We start from the raw sequence: 12,643 nt of genomic DNA, 5'->3' as shown, positions 1-12,643 counted from the left end.
AAACGATCTCTGTTCTGTCTGTGTACAGCACCCAGCACAATGGTCCATTCAGAGGTGCTGGAACTAAGGGTGTGGGGGGTGCTGCAGCACCCTCAGTTTGAAGTGGATTCTATTATAGACAGGGTGTACCGTTTGGTTCAATGCCTCTCAGCACCCCCAACTACACAAATTTTTCCAGCACCCCTGAGTCCATGACTAGGGCTCCTAGCTACTACAGTAATGCAAATGTCTAGTAACAGGAGATAGTGTCAATGGCCAGACGTTCAGAGGTTGCCAAACACCTATAATTCCTATTTTCTTCAGTGAGCTGGGAAGGCTCAGGGCCTTTGAAAAATAAGGCCAGGTGCTTAAACAGGCATTTGGGTGCCTAACCATACACATCTAGGCTTGACATTTTTTGGCCAAACATCCTCCTTCCCCTTCCCCCTCCCCCCCCCCCACCCCAGGCATTCAAAATATTCACACTGAAGTGGACCAGTTTCTCCTAACACTTGTAGCATTTGGCAAACAGCAGCAGCACAGAACATCCTGTCCAATTGTTTCCAAGAGCAAGTGAAAATTCACTGAAGTTGCAATACAGAAGGTGGGTATTTCTCCTCCCCCCAAGTATGCAGTGAGTGTGTGTTTTCAAGAAGTGTGTGTTTTGGATGAGGCAGAGCATCAGCTGCCTGGTATCAGTGTTCTGGCTCCGGCTGGGCGGGATGGAGGCTGAGCAGAGCCAGGCTCGGGAGGGTCAAGTACAGGTTGCTGAGCAGGAAAGAGGCGGGGGAGGGGAGGATTGGGTCACTCCTCTTTCTCTTTTTTTCTACACTGTGTAGGGAATGTTGGGACTATTCCATCAGTGTGGTATGTCTGTATAAACATCATTAGCCTCTATGAGCTGACACACTATAGATTTTCATTTCTTCTTACAAATCGCTCCTCTCCACAATAAAAATACCATGGATATTAGACAGAATGTTAGAAGAAAAGATGGAGATGTTTATTCTCATTCCCTTTGATCTCTAGTAGAGCAAGGAATGGACGCCACATAGTAATACCGCAAGAGACAAAGGAGAGCAAGCAAGTCAATATTGGCTGGTGGGAGGTGGGGGGGGGGGCGAGGGAGAGGGAATGTCTTATTGCTTCACTCAACTATTGGTTGTGTTGTTAATATAGGTTGGGAGGCATGGTCACTTGACTCATGGTAGAATCCTAGGAATGATGTAATGAACTGTTCCAGGGAAAAGTGAATCAGGTAGTGCAAAGCAGGACTGGCAATAATTTACGTAGGGCATTAACCTGCCCTTATGTAAGTATGTCAGGGTAGTATGCGTGAGCAGGGATTGTTTGCAGCTAGCATGTAGAGATGAGAATTTTAGGAAAAACCTCTTAATTCCCCAAACTCCTGCATTTCCCTCTCTTTACACTGCACACTCACTTGTGCCCCTACAGTTTGTTCAGCTTCCTATGGGCCCAGAGTAGTTTTCTCCCTGCCTCTCTTCCTTAGAAGCAGTTATGTAAATCTTCAGGGAGACCCACTGGGAAACTTCCCTCACTCATTTTCACATCCCTTCTGTCCTGACAGCAAAACAATAGCTTACAACTGTTACTGGCAGAGTCGTTTCATTTTTAGTTTGACCCCTTTGATGGCTCTATATTACTCCCTTCCCCCTGTTTATTTTTTATTTTGATGTTCAACTCTGATTTTTTTGTTTAAGTCAACAGGACTTGATTCAGCTCCATGGAAATCAATGAGACTTTTGCTGGTGGTTGCAATGGCCCTCTTCTAATTTAAGCAAAGTATTGTTTTAGCATGATATACACCACTTTAAAAATAAGACTACCCTTTCTTTTGTCCTGTTAGTCCCTATCAAGCTTATGCTTGCTTACCTCAATCTCTCTTCAAGGGAGAAATTGCTCACAGCACACGGCCCAATCTTCTGCTTAAATCCTTAAACACAAGACTTAAGTAATGACTAAGCCCTCCATTTTGGGGACAGTTTTGCCCCGGGAGTCCACCTATGCCAAAAACTTCCCCATGTCCTTCTGCATTTTTATTTACTTTACTGGCTTGCTGAGTCCAACACATGGAGTCATCATCACTTTAGAAACTATTTCAGCCTTTGTGAGCTTCAAGGCCAAGTAGATGGAGACCCTGGCTCAGTTTCTTATTTTGAAAAAACTCAAAAGGGGTCATCTGCATGACCAGGAACTTCTGCCCAGCATAGGCTGGCCACCACTGAAGTAAACTCAGGCCCTTAAGGCCTCTTACACTTGCAAGCCTGTCTAAGGAGGAGCCATTTCAAACCTTTACCCAACAGAATCTGACTAATGGGTTCCCGGGTACCGTATGCAGCTTTAGTCACTGGTAACCATCAGTTTGGAAAGTTTTCTTGGTAATCTGCCATTTTTTTGGCAACACTTTTCTTCACAGAAACATTTTCCCTGTTTTAAAACTCCCCTTTCCTAAACTCCAGAAGAGGAGCATAGTGCAGCATGCTTCTCCTTACTTGAGGTAACCCTGTCCATTTGTTCACCAGCTCAGTAGCACTAGATCGTGTCAGAACACCCAACTCATTCCTCCCACATGCGGTAATTAATCATCTAAGGCACAATCATGGGTCTTTATTTAGCTTTTTAAACTGTTCTTACTCATGCAAACTGGAGTCATTGCTAGTCTGATTGCAGGAAGACTGAGTGAGAAATGAAGACTTGCTCTTATATAAGGCTATATATATATATATATATTGCCATGGTGCTGTGCAGTGGCAGGTCCATGCCAAACAGATAATAGGCCCTTACCCCCAAAGGAATGCAGACACAGAAGTTAGACAAAACAGAAACAAGAAGATAAAATGCACATTGTGGAGCATGGCCAACAGAGTTAGAGCATTTAGAGAAAAACTGGGGTTTACATATAAGGTGGGGGCTGTACACAAAAGACAAAATTGGGCTAGATTCTGCTCTTTGTAAATCTGGAGTTACTTCATGGACTTTAATGGAATGACACCAGGGTAACTGATTTACACTCAGGTAACTGAGGGCAGACTTTTGCCTATATGGAATGGACGATGGGAAATTCAGGGCTAGAGTGGAGCTGCACCACTTTGCAACTGTTGAGGCATTGGTCCTCACTCTTTAAAATGCTTAGCCTGAGATTCTGCTTTGTGCTTCTTATGGTGTGTCTACCCTGCAGCTAGGAGGTGCAATTCCCAGCGTGGGTAGATGTATGTGCGCTAGCATGCTAAAAATAGCCGTGTGGCTGCAGTGGCTCAGGCTAACCACATGAGTACGTACCTACAGTCTCAGATGGGGTTGTACTTGGGTGGCCAGCCTGAGCCACCACCCATGATGCTGTGCTCACATGCTACTTTTCACATGCTAACTTGAACAGAACTAGTGTATGCACATATATCGGAGCTGGGAATTATCTTACAGCTGCAGGATAGATATGGCCTTACAGGGCAGCACAGAACGTGCAGTCCAGCGGGAAGTGGGTCAGAAGCGGTTGTAAGCCACTTTTGCACCCTCATTTCTGCGCTGTTCCATGGGCCAGAGCAGCCTCTGCGGTAATTCAGACATTCTTGAGGGAGGGATTTTATTTTATGCCTCCTCAGGCTGCCCGGTGGACAGCTGTACTGCCTGGAATTTCTGCAGTGTTACATGCTGATCCCACCACACTCCCTGCACCAGCGTTTACAAGGAATTTTTGGAGGATAGCCCATGGTTGTCATCCTCAGTTTCTACACCGGTGCATTTCTCCCCTGGCTGATTCTGGGGCTTTTAGATCCCTTTTACCTGGTGTAGAGGGGCTGGCTCTGGAGTGAAAATCTCACCCTGGGTACTTTATGCTGCTCTGCTGGCAAATTATGGCCTTAAAACCAGTGTAGCTGACCCTGGGAGGTTTGCCCCAGTCCTCCAGTGATGTAAAGCTGTTGCAGCGCCTAACTCAACTCAGTCAATGCTGCTAGTGTAAGGAGTACAGCTGAACTGTCCCTGTGTCCCATTGAGGTCTGGCTGCTCTTGAGCCCAGCCTGGAGCAGGTTGAGGAAGGAGGAAGCGCAGTATGCACTTCTTGGTTATACTTGATAATCTGGGTCTTGTTCTTTCATGTCTAAAGTAAAAACTCTGACACATTATGTAATAACAAAGCGTGGGCTCTTGAGGCCCTTGGTCATTTGACCTTAAAGGACTAACTTTTGAGGTTTGGACTCTGTCCTTATTCAAGCAAAACTCCTCTTATTTGCTGCAACTGATGGAGCCTCCATCTCCTGTCGATGATGATTTTTTCTTGTCTTGCTCAGACTGAGAGTGACTCCGAATTTGGGACACTCTCAGTGAGAGGACTATTGGCTGAAAAAATTAAGTTTTTTTAAAATGATGGGACTAATAAATTACACATTAAAGAAACATATCCATTCATAAGTTGGGATGCTGGAGCTGTCTTCTCCTCTGACAGCGCCAGTAGCTTCATTGCATTATGAGTGGCATTAAATGTGCCACAGTCAACTGATACAACTGATTTGAACATTCTTAGGGCTTGATATGGTGCCAAATGTCCAAAACCTGACAGCAGTGAGTGAATGCCATCTTTCTGGGGCAGCTTATCCTCACTATTGTCACTGAAGTTGACTAAATACCTAAAGAAATAACTTTTGCCTGTGTTCACCTCCCCCCTTTCCTTTTGCATTCAGGTCATTGAATGGTCTAGTGAGTGAGTTTACAGATGGGGATATATCCAGAGAGCGTAAATGCTAAGAGAATATAAGTGGAAAGCAAATTTTGAATTCATCCTGGTCAGCATTCACACTAGAAATATGACAGGTTTCAGAGTAACAGATGTGTTAGTCTGTATTCGCAAAAAGAAAAGGAGGACTTGTGGCACCTTAGAGACTAACCAATTTATTTGAGCATAAGCTGTAGCTCACGAAAGCTTATGCCCAAATAGATTGGTTAGTCTCTAAGGTGCCACTAGAAATATGGTTATAAAGGTTACACTCATCTAAGTCATGCACTATTGTTTCTGTTCCCTATGTGTCTATTCAAAAATAACCTGCTTAAATTTTGAATATCACATATCGAATACATACAATAAACTGTGTGAACATTCTATAGGCCAACATTTGTTTAAAAAAAATTGTTTTTTAAAAATCAGTGAATAAATTTGAACAATAAGGCCATCTGAGAAAATAACTTGTTTTCTGATGATTCTTGAACAGAAAATAAGCAAGTCCATGAGATACAAGCACTACGAATTCTTTGCTTAACTCTCTAATCCTTATCTTGATTAAGCAACACTTCTTGAGGCGTAATGAGCACTCTCTGATGCTGCCTTTGGCTTTCAGCAAATGATATTTTTGTCCACATTTCTTTATACTGGTGTAAGTTCCAATACAGGAAAACACATCAATACTATAAATCATGACTTCAGTAGGGGTTCCTCATGTAGAGCATCTACTACAGATTTAGGCCCTAAATGAGGAAGTGCTAGTTGATCCTCCTGAAAAGGTCACAAATGTGAACTGGACAAAAGTCTTCTAGAGAGACTTATTGTGGTGACTAGTAAATTAATTGCAAATAACTGAAAAGGCGTTTCCCGAGTCTACTTATCACCCTGGCTATACATAATTTAAAAAATTATTAAATACGATGATGATAAGAGGAGAGAAACTCTCAATGGATACAGTCCTGCACATTACTATTAACTCTAGATAACTAAAGTATCAGCTTCACTGATCATAAACTACACAATATTTACACATTACCAGATATTTTTACTTAGTCACTTTAATATTTTATTTATTTGTCTGTTTCCTGATTACCAATTTATAAACTAGTATTGGGCTGCTTTTTCCTGATGCTTTTACTCTTGTTTTGTTTCAATTGTTAAGTTGTTTTGCAAAAGGAAGCATCAGTCTTGCCTGTGCATAACTTTATTCCCACAAGTACTCCCATTGACTTCACTAAAGTGAAATCCTCCCCTTTGCCTTTGTAACTTCCATGCCTGAACTGTTATCCTATGTTGTACTTTTGTACGGTATTTGCCTGAGTTAGAGCCCAAATCCTGCCAATGCTTACTACTGGACAGAAGCCTCATCTGCACGAGTCAGTTGTACGGCTTCAACTATAGTGGGATAGTTAAAGTGATATAAATCTCCGAGCGCGGATGCATTTATATCGCTATAAAAAGTCTTCATATTGATATAGCTATTCCTGTACTGGTGTAACAGCATTCATGGCTTATTTGGATTTCTTAGCTGTGTACAGAAATAAGCTGTAAGAAGCACACTTACAAATACAACATGTTTTTAAAAATGGTTGTGTGGAACAGCTCTTACTTAGTTCAATAGAATTTAAGTGACGGGCTGGCTCCTGCAAACCATTACCCATGTAAGTAGTCCCTATTCATGCACAGAGTCCCATGAAGTTAATAGGAGTTGAGGGGCCCCATCACCACACAAAGCGAGTTGCGGCATTCAAGTGTCGGTGTGAAAAGGCTCTATTTCCTGTTGCACTCTTTACCTAAAATTGTGCTTCAAAAATGTGTCAGTGCACTTGTGCCTGCAACTAAGAGGTGCTGTATATTTAGATGGAACCTTTGAAAACCTTAGTCCACAGTGCTGTGTATCCTGGCGCTTCAGAGCCAGCAGAGGGAGCACAGGTTAACTCTCACACTGTACTCTCACAGCTGAACTGACATCATGAGCAACGGTAGCGCAGAACTAAAGAAGCAGTGACTGATGCCATGTTAAGTACAAGTTCCATTAAGAACAAAAGGAATGGGTGCAAAAATCAGTGTCTGCTGTACAGAAATGGACAAAACTAGTTAGGAAATATGTTCTCTTCTAGAATCCAAGAAGAGATTAATACTACGAACAAGGGAGAGGACACAAAATTCAAACTGTTCATAGAACTTAAGGCCAGAAGAGCCCATTACGATCATCTAGTCTGACTTTCTGTATAACACAGGCCATAAACCTCATTAGCTACAACAAAATCCTTTGACAATGCCCCTTTATACTGCTAAAACATCTTACGTTCATCTCCGTTTATATCAAATGCAGACCACAGGAATACATTAGTTGGCACGCTTCATTCACAAATGAAATAATTTTTTTATAAGGGAAAAATTGGAAAAGAGAAATTACACCTCTAAAAGTAAATATGTGCCAAGCAACACTATACAGTAGCATTGGAGCTACAGAAATTTTCTCCTATCCCAACTATAGGTCAGTAATGAAAGTATGTGATACCAATGTGTGTTGTTTGCAGTTGGTCACTTCTAAAATAACTTATATTTATACACTTACTCTCTCTCTCCCACCCACCCTATGCTTTTTGCAGCTGGCACACCTCCAATTAACAGACTTTTGGCTGGAAGATGCTATTATGATTTTTTCTTTCTTCTCATCTTGCGGGCATGGGGAGCAGTACAGTGTCGGTATTCATTCCTGTCCATGGCTTGTTCCTCCATGAAACCCAGCCTGGTCATGTCCCTGTGTATGATGTCCTGCATCTAGTTGATGGCTGGCCTCTGTCTGACTGACCTTGACTACTTTGCATTAGTTTCTTTGGCATCCTATCATCTGTTTGTCTTCTATGGTGGCCCCACCACTGTAACCTTTATGGTTGTAGCCAGTCCCATATCTGACTGTCATCCTACTCTCCTCCTAACTTCTTTGTTTGTCTTGGAATAATTTCTCTTATGACAAATGATTATTTACTACAACATAAATGAACCACTCTTAAGGTTAAGGTATTAAATTCTGCTACATTTTTTTCTTAGTAGCAATTGCTATATTACGTTTTGCATAGAACTTACTCTCATCACTTTTGTCTTGCCTCCTCAGAGAAGTCCTAATCCTTCATGCATTGAAGTTCAAACAAAGCAGGCACAGAATAAAAAGCATTATAAAAAAGAAGATATAATTCCTGCTAGTGGCAAACCTCCCATTGACGTCATAAGATTTTCTCAAGCATGGACCTCACGAATGGGCTTACTATTATTTTTAGGAGTAACAGTAATAGTAGCAGTAGCAACCACTTTATGGAGGTTTCTCATTTTGTTTCACTGCCAGATTCGGTGGGTTAATAACAGACATTGTTCCCATCAAGTTTCCTGTCTGAGACATTGTCTGGGCTGCTGGCTGCAACCTGCTTGAACAATTCAGGAGTTGGCACAGCTGTGGAGCATGGCTGAGTAATTATTCATTTCGTAGAGCAACAAACAGTCTCATTTTTTTACTTTGCTTTCTTTTAGAATTAATATTTCAATCCTCTCTAGTCCTGCTTTGCCCCTTCCCTTGGTTAAACATTGTCACTCTGCTTCTATTGAAAGCAGATATGTGACCACCTACTTTACTTGCACTCAGAGGTAACCTCTCTCCTCATCTTGTGCTTTCCTCAAATGGCAGGCAAGCGGGGCTCAGGCAACAGAATAAGCATACAACCACATGGGGAAGGAAATAGCACAAGAATTGGCTCTTTCCCGGTTTCCTACCACGCTGAAATCAGAAAATGTCAGAGGGTAAAGAGGAAGAAATAGCTCGTCATACTGATCCAAGTGTTAAAGGCGTACCTCTCAATGTTCCAATTATCCAGTGTGTGACAATAGCCATAAAAAGTGTGTGATTATATGACCAAAATGTGGAATACGTGTGTAGACTGATCAATCATGTAAGTGCCTGTACCAGGATTAGTGGTAGTATTTTAGCACAGGTTCTTGTTGGGAGATTGATGGAATACGCACTAGAGACTGATACAAGCTTTAATTACATACCAAATAAGTATACTTATTCATATAACCAGGCAACCTATAGAAAGAAAAGCAGTGTTAGCTCTCAGAACTCTAGGAATACTTACGTCCCCCTAAGAGTTGTGGAAAACAAAGATAAAGCTCTTTCAATGGAGTTTGGCAGAGAACAGGTCACAAAACAGTAGATGCTGTTTCAGGACTTTGAGGAACCCAATATTTAGGGAACTAGGTTATATCTATTATACTTCTCCTTTACGTAACTATTCAGATGCATAACCATATTAGCACGTGTTCTGTGGCCATAATAAGTTTTATACCTGCCCATGATCTATATGTGGCATTCTGGCTCTCCATAATCTTACTTCTGATCATTGACTTAGGCACTTGTGTCAATCAATTTTTTAATAGACGGCATTGATGTATATGATTTAACTGGCTGGCAACTAAATTACCAAATAGTGCACAAGCCTCCAAACTGGCCCCCTGTTTCATGATAACTTCTGCAAGCTTGCAGTGTACCTGTCTTTCTGTAGTCAATTATTGGTTATATAGAATGAGACGGCAAAATTCCTGACCTAAGGGTAGGCCCTTGGGCCCTGTTTGGTTCACTTAAGCTTATGCTAAGGAGTCATTTTATCACACTAGGTCTCCCACAAATAAAACAGGCCTTTTGTCATAGCAAATCCTACCAACATTTCAGTCTCTGCATTTTAATAAAGTAGCTATGCTGTGTGTTTGTGTGTGTGTGTGTGTGTATAATAAATAAATCCCTCTTAAAACATTCATTCAAATATTTTGCTGTTGATGAAAACTTGATAAACTATTAGTTTTTTTTAAAGGTGAGACTCTCTGAATAATTAATTAAAATAAGTAGAAATAAAATTAAACCATTACAATCAATCAATATAATTATAAACCATTAATATTTCTCCATCCCTTCCCCCCTTCCCCACCCCTCTCACTTGTGCCTACCCTCTGTTAATTACAAAACCAACTTTTCCTTTCTTATCTCTGCTCTTCCATGAGGGAAATATTAAGGGGGAATAAAACCTAAATGTTATCAGCTGATGCACAAATGCCCCAGTCCCGCAAAGTACTTATGCATGTGCTTAACTTTGAGCACGCGAGCAGCCCTTTTGAAGTCACTAGAACTGCTCAGATGCTTACAGCTAAACATATGTTTACATGCTTTCCTAGACTGGGGCCAAAGTTGTTAGTTTTATCCAGTCAATTTCCTCAGCCAAACTCAGATAAGAGTAGCCAGAAAAGGAAAATTGAGGGTGGGTGAGGAAAAGAACAGAACAAAGCATTCTTCTCAGGTAGTAGCTGAGTGGTGCTGATTGCTATCAGCTTAGGCTGCAGTGGTTGCTCCATTCTTGAACATTCCTTGTCTGAGGAAGGCTGGATCAGGAGATGACAACAGGGCAACGAAGGTTCCCTTGTGCTCTTTCCTAGCCTACATGCACCTATCAAGTAATGATTAGGATCCAGGACTTTCTACAGTTACATGAAGAAATCTGTGGCTCGTAACCTGTAACCAGCTTGGTTGAAGCTGTAACTTGGAACAAAAAATAAAAGCAAAGGGAAGGGACAGACTTCTTAATGCAGAACCAACAAAAAAGAAGCTGCCCATGTGTTTACACTGGGGTTTAGGCTTTTTCAGGCTTTAGGATAATATCCAGGCTATATGACAGTCCCCATTCCAAAGTTTTTCTGAATTTCCCCCAAACAATAGTAACTCAAACACAACACAACCTTGAAAGCAGTCTTGGAACTTATCTGAATGTCCAGTTCTCAAAACAAGATTTCAATATGCGTCATGTCCCTCCTTGGGTTACTTTGACTAAGGGTGACCCCCTCCCCTGGAATTCCAGGTTACAGTTCATTAGTCCATAACAGCTTGCTTCTTTAACAGTCTCTCTTCCACAGGTAGGCCAGGTCTGTCAGGTCCATAGCCGTGACCATGTGTAACTGATGTCATTTAGGTGTGTGCTAAGACCCCACACTGTTCCTCAGATGTTCTTGTTAACTCCTGGAAATGGCCCACCTTGATTATCACTACAAAAGGTTTTTTCAGCCCCCGCTGTCCTGCTGGCAATAACTCACCTTAAGTGATCACTCTCGTTACAGTGTGTATGGTAACACCCATTGTTTCATGTTCTCTGTGTATATAAATCTCCCCACTGTATTTTCCACTGAATGCATCTGATGAAGTGAGCTGTAGCTCATGAAAGTTTATGCTCAAATAAATTTGTTAGTCTCTGAGGTGCCACAAGTACTCCTTTTCTTTTTGCGAATACAGACTAACATGGCTGCTACTCTGAAATAATTTATTTTGATAGAGTCCACTGAATGCATCCGATGAAGTGAGCTGTAGCTCACGAAAGCTTATGCTCAAATAAATTTGTTAGTCTCTAAGGTGCCACAAGTACTCCTTTTCTTTTTGCATTTATTTTGATGCAATTTTTGTGTCTCAAGGCAGAAGTGGAATGAACTAAACCTGATCTCTAGGTGCAATCAGAAAGCTGAATGACATCAACTGCCAGCTTATAATTACACACACAAAATTGTGCCCACAGTTATTTTCAACCACAAAACTTCAGGGACAAAGAGGAAAACCAGTCTGAGGTCTTATCAAAATAGGATCCTAAAGATGCAGGTTCAGGCGAAGGGTTGGTTGGTTCTTATCCAAACTGCTTCATTCATCCCTAGTTTGGCTTGCTTTTTGTTTTTGTACTAGAATAGAGCAGGTAGGATGATATCAGAAAAGATATACTCTAGGAGCACCCAGATAGAGTGATCCAAAGTTTTAACAGTAAAGGCATGGGTGGCGCGTGAACTGCTGGCTGGGAGAGGCTAGCCCCCAGCCCTGCTCCTTCTGCCTGAGCCCCCCATTCTGCACCCCCCACCGGAGCCCAGAGTCCGCCACCCCCGTGGCTGCCAACCCCCACCCCAGGCTAGCCCCCCCCCCGGCTGCCAACCCCCACCCCAGCCCCGGAGTGCTGGGAAGGCAAGTGGCACCACAGCCCCAACCCCAGAGGGCGGGAGGACAGTGGCCTAGCCCTAGCTGGGGCCATCGCACAGGGGGAGCCATAGAGTTGGAAGCAGGAGGGAGTCTGGGGGCAGAGTGTGGGTGGGGCCACACCTGGCTGTTTGGGGAGGCACAGCCTCCTTCAGCCTACATTACCCACCGCCCATGAATGAAGGGGAGTAAACACTGGAAGAAACTACCAAGGGAAGTGATGGGTGTCTTCAGATCAAGACTGAAAGGTATGGTTTAGCAAAACACAAGTTATTGGGGTCAATTCAGGGGTAACTGGGTGAAATATAATGGCCTGCGATATATAGGAGGTCAGACTATGGTCTAATGGTCTCTTCTGGCCTTAACATCTCAGTATCTAAGAGTACTAGCTTATCAGAAATAAGGAATAATTTCTCTGGCTGAATGAGATCCCAAAGTGCAGTAATACTGTCTAAAAATGGCTAAGTGGGGTTCCCTGTTTACTCTCTCAGTAGCTTCCCTAATTTGCTCAGTAGTTGAAGGTTGGCTTTTCTAAATGTGAGGCCTATAAACTGAACCCAGGACCTGGAAATCAAGCTGTGTATCTTAATTACTAGTGAAAATGTAATAGAGAGAATTTTAATTGTCTTCTATAAGAAATTAGTTGACAGTTATGCTCATGTTGTGTGCACCAGAATAGCATTTTTCTCACTCTCCTAGCGCTCTTCAGAGCTGTCAGCAGTAAAAACTTGTTTACAGTCAATAAAGTATGACTTGAAGACGCGCAAGGAGCAAATAGTTTGAGTAAGAATGTTTATAATTTTATATAGTCACTATTTTGACCATTTTACTGCATTTTAGGTAGTCCAAATTTTGTCAAACTTTTTCTTTAAAAACTTTGAGAA

The 12,643-nt window shown here is 42.1% G+C and overlaps 1 long non-coding RNA gene across 1 annotated transcript in view; it reads left to right on the top strand.

Moving 5' to 3' along the window:
• Positions 1-504: 504 nt before the first annotated feature.
• The window catches only part of LOC142070785 (uncharacterized), a 134,450-nt gene continuing 122,311 nt past the window's right edge, over positions 505-12,643 (top strand). The window contains exon 1 of the long non-coding RNA XR_012666718.1: positions 505-583. This is a non-coding gene — a long non-coding RNA (uncharacterized LOC142070785). The remainder of the gene's footprint in view (positions 584-12,643) is intronic.

Source organism: Caretta caretta, chromosome 2 (assembly GCF_965140235.1).
Source record: "Caretta caretta isolate rCarCar2 chromosome 2, rCarCar1.hap1, whole genome shotgun sequence".
Taxonomy (NCBI): Eukaryota; Metazoa; Chordata; order Testudines; family Cheloniidae; genus Caretta; species Caretta caretta.
Note: the sequence above shows the minus strand (reverse complement) of the source record. Positions and strands in the feature narration are given on the sequence as shown.